Here is a 4,860-nt window from a genome sequence, read left to right as displayed (position 1 = left end):
TCCCTCATTCAAAGGATCCGGAGGATCCTTCATGGATTTGTAATTTCCAACAATTTACATACTAATATTAACAATGAAAAAACAACTTACCAATATAATATAAAACTATTATTACTATTTACACTAAATGCTAATATATTTACAATAAAATACTTCTTTGATCATTTAAATAAATAATTAAATTCAAAAGCACGCTCCCGCCTCGTTCAAAGGTTCCCGCGCTTTTTCCTATGTTCATTTAATATTTACAAATTTACATTATGTAGTAAAGACTATAAAAATATTTTTCTTTTTCAGGAGTGAATGTTCTACCAAAAGAATGTGCGAACACTGCTGACTTTTTGTAACTCTTCGACAGATTGATTGATTCATTTAATGATTATTCATATCAAGAAGAAGCAAAAATATATAAAAGATGCGTGAAACAAAACTCCCCACATTTCAATTTGTGGAATGATTGCTTGCCTATTTTAGAATCAATTAAATTAAATCGGTGATTTTTAAAAATGGGGTTAGTCAAATCAAATATGAATCGGTTCCAACAATCAATAATTGGATACATAATATAAAAACTTTTCGAGAAATGTGGACACATTTATCGGCTGATTGTAATGTAACGAGTCTGATTACTAGAAATTTTAATCAAGATCCATTGGAACAACCATTTTTTTAGTTGCATAAGAAGTTATGGTGTGAGGCATATTAATCCTGATTGTATTCAATTTATGAATGCGTATAAAAGCAAAAATTATAAGTAATTTTAAATCAGTACATTCATCTGGTGCTAATTGCGAAGAAGATTTTAATAAAACAATACAATCATTAAATTACCTTGTGAATACACCAATTCGATGCCAATCTCTTGATTTTGCATTTAATATAGTTTATTTATTAAAGGTGATGACAGAAATAAAAATTAGTGACTCATTATGTAGAATCTAAAAAATATGTAACGGGTTTTGTAATTAAAAAAGCAAAAACAAAAATTTTCAAAAATTGTATAACTTGCTTAAATGATTTATGTAGAGGTGAGGTTGATCCACAATCATTTATTTATGAGTTTGATTATACAAAAAAAAAAACACTTTTATCCAAACGACAGTTTTTTCATTTTGATGGAGGAAGTATATTTTATTATAGTTGCATGTTTAAGAGAAAATCCTGTTTGTCTATGATTTTAATATTTTAACTTGTAAGGAACATAGATCTGATTTGAGAGATTTTATATATCAATTAATTTGATTGTCCATAGTTGGTGTGCGGGAGTTAATCGAATATTAAATGGAAAATGTTCTCTTTTTAATAAGAATGATCAAATAGAACGGTAAGCTTTTGATTTTTATTATAGACGGAAACACAAATTTTAAATAAATTTTTATTGTATCAATTGTTTTTAATTTCATTAAATTATTTTAATAATGTAAGGAAATAAATGCTTGTCATCTCTAAATTGCTATTTGACATATTAAGCATTTATTACCATAAAATGTAGCCAAGCAAAAAAAATTAAAACTGAATATCTAATACAGCTATGAGAAAATTAAAATTAAATCAGAGCCATCTATTAGATCCATATGAAACACTTTTCGTGCTCTACTAAGCGCCATCTATGTTTCGGTGTTATTACATTTCCACTAAGAACTTCGAATGACCAATCTATACCTGTACATAAGTGTATAATCTATATATGTTGTCATTTTCTGTTTCCTCATGGTGCATTTACACATTCCAATGCACTCACTATTCAACTTGAAAGATTCGCGAAAGAACGGTTTTTCGCAAGTGATCATAAGGCACGAATAGCGAACACGATCTCACTGTACTAATTGCGAATGTGTGAACAGTGGTTTAAGACAACATATTTTGTGTACGAATGTTTTGTCGAGTAGCAAGGTGAATTATTGCAAATATGAAGGTATAAAGACACCATGCTAATAAATATTGTGTAGAATATATAAGATGCCTACTTATACTTATTTAATTATTCAATTTTAAATTAAAAAATAAATGTGCGTTCGAATCTTTTTTTTTTCTCGCCTCATTAGCGGAGCGTTGAGGTAGTGCTCTACTCTGGCCTATCCTAAGCAAGTGATTTTTTTAATTAAAACTGTCTACCTTTATTTTCTATCGCACTCGTAGAATAATATTTACACATAATTGTTAAGAGAAAACACTAGTCTTAACACATTTGCCATTTTTAAAGCACATTTTGCTTTATTTATTTATTTTATTTATTACTCTTTAACAATAATTGTACAAGAAGCTTAAAAATATATACATATATTAATAACAAGTAAAACAGAAGAAAAGTACAATTTGTTGGGCGGCCTTATCACTCAGAAGTGATCTCTTCCAGGCAACCCGGGCAAAAGGTAACAAGCATTAATTGAGTACTGGCGGATCGAGAAACAAAATAGCAAAATAACTTACAAAATATAATATAATATATACATATACACATACACAAATGCATAACACAAATACGTACAACATTCTCATATATACATATAAATCAAATTAAATAGTAATTTCAAATATATAAAGGGACCTAGAGATTTGAATATAATAAAATAAATACCAACTAAATACATACACATAAACAATTTTTTTTTAATATTTTTAAATAAATGCTTTTTAAATATATGAAAACAATTTTGATAAAATTATTTCGCCTGTCCTGGCCTGTCCGTTAGTATGTATGTATGTATAGAAACCGGCACAGTCACAATAATTCACAAAAAACTTCGATCGAATTAGTTTTTTTTTACGCTTCAGTATTATCTAAATTTATAACCTTTCGAAGATCGCGGTATAATTCAACGTAGTTTAATTTTAATTAACAAATACTAAATTCCACGTACGGATTGTATGTCTAAACCATTTATGTAAGGAAAAAGCCTTATTGGCTTGCTTACAATTTTTTTCCTTTTCTGGGTAGACAATGGCGCGAAATATTCAAGTCTCTCTTTTTTTATTATTGATATTTTTATTATTTTTTTTAATGGAATAACCGCTATGCGGCGTGCACTTTTGGATTTTCCAAACTTTTTTATAAATAGCGTCTATAAAAAAAGTCCAACCGATGAGCATTATTTACTGAGAAATTAAAATTTTAAGTATAGAAACATCAGATCTCTAACAGCCCTGCTACACCCTACATATAAAACAAATTATAATATTGGCTAAGCATATTAAAATCATGTGCATTGACTGTTGTCGTCTTAGAATTGAATATCAAGAACTGGAAATCAAAACTATCACCTAATATGTAAAATCCGTTATATATAATAATCCATCGTTCTCACTAATATATGAAAAGTGTTTATTTTTTTGTATGTTTGTCTTTCTTTCACGTCGCAACGGAGCTGTTTAGTGTTCGGTGACACGCTGACATACTTTTTGCCCGGAGATAGTTCGGAGTCCAGAGAATTATATAGGCTGGATAACAACATGGTGAAAATGCGGCGCAATCCGATGGGCATTTTCTTTGACCCCGCGGGCGTAAAACTAATATACTATATATTTTACACTAATATAAGGTGGACTCCACGCAGCTAGAGCTAAAAGTTTGGATATTTACAATGACGAAGCGATGTTATGAATAAAAGTTAAGTGTCCTGTAATACATCGTCTACATTTTATTTCAATTCTTACTATAATCTATATTTAAGCGTGTTAGTCTCAGGAACCACTCAACCACCAGGAAAAATTTTTTCACCCGTCACACACAACATCTTTAGTATTTATGTATCGTCTATGGCCTTTTATAGGTACGGGAATCATGATCCCATAGATTATACACTTATATACTGGTACATGATCCCTTAGTGGTAATTAGTAATTAGCTAAAGCTGAGGCGGACCGCTGGCATTCATTGATTTTTTTTTATGCGCATATAATTTTTTTTTACAACAATTACCACAATGAAATAGCATATATATTATTATTTAGGTAAATGTAGTTAATGCACAAATATTACTTTATCTAAAAGGTACAGTTGTTGGTTTAATTTAAAAAGCTTTAACTCGCATTATTTATATACCTATTTAAACCAATTTATCTTTGTTAATTGTTTGAACTTCATAATATTATAATGTTATGAAATTACATATGCTTAAATATCTTGTTTATTGTAGTTACTTAATGAAACTACATAATTTTGCCCTCTTAGATATTATTTAACATTAGAAATCACGTATACATGTGCCTAAATATTAATTACGTTATCAATTTTGATACAAAAATAATGTTCGAGATATTATGTATAAATGGAAGATCGACAAATTCAAAAGTAGGTCTCTAATCTCAATAGATAATTTTTTGCTTTTGAGTTTTTGGAGAAATGAAGGGGTATTCAAAGAGTAGTACAATAATGCGGGTAGTAGTATTCCTTCATTGAAATAAGGATTCTCTACCCGTCTACAACACTGGCCGGTCGAGAAGAGGTTGTGTCCCTCATATTAAAGTACACTGTAGAGTCCCTGCAACGAGGACAAATGACGTGATTACGATGAGATCAAAGGTTTTGAAGCAATTGAATATCAGTATGGTCAATTGTAGCTGGGTTTATCGTATACCTATTTATGGTCTAATGGTAATAATTTGAAATTATTAAATTATAGGTTGGTTTTCGTTATGAGTACAACCTTATACAAGCGAGCAACAAGTAGGAACTTATACCCTGTACTTATTATTCTGTGCTTATACCTAATGTAATTTATTAGGAATTACCGTTTTTAAATACACGGGTAATTTATTATTTTTAACGAAATAAGCAAAAAGTTTTTGTTTTGGTAACTTTATACTTGGTAAACTGATTTTTTTTCCTTTTTTATATGAAAGCTGGTACCTGCCTCGTAT

At 29.3% G+C, this 4,860-nt stretch overlaps 1 long non-coding RNA gene across 1 annotated transcript in view; it reads left to right on the top strand.

Annotated features, from left to right (window-relative positions):
- The window catches only part of LOC119839337, a 10,036-nt gene extending 9,200 nt beyond the window's left edge, over positions 1 to 836 (top strand). The window contains exon 4 of the long non-coding RNA XR_005288244.1: positions 298 to 836. This is a non-coding gene — a long non-coding RNA (uncharacterized LOC119839337). The remainder of the gene's footprint in view (positions 1 to 297) is intronic.
- Positions 837 to 4,860: the final 4,024 nt, after the last annotated feature.

Source organism: Zerene cesonia, unplaced genomic scaffold (assembly GCF_012273895.1).
Source record: "Zerene cesonia ecotype Mississippi unplaced genomic scaffold, Zerene_cesonia_1.1 Zces_u012, whole genome shotgun sequence".
NCBI lineage: Eukaryota > Metazoa > Arthropoda > Insecta > Lepidoptera > Pieridae > Zerene > Zerene cesonia.
The sequence above is the reverse complement of the archived record's forward strand: the minus strand, read 5'-3'. Positions and strand labels throughout refer to the sequence as shown.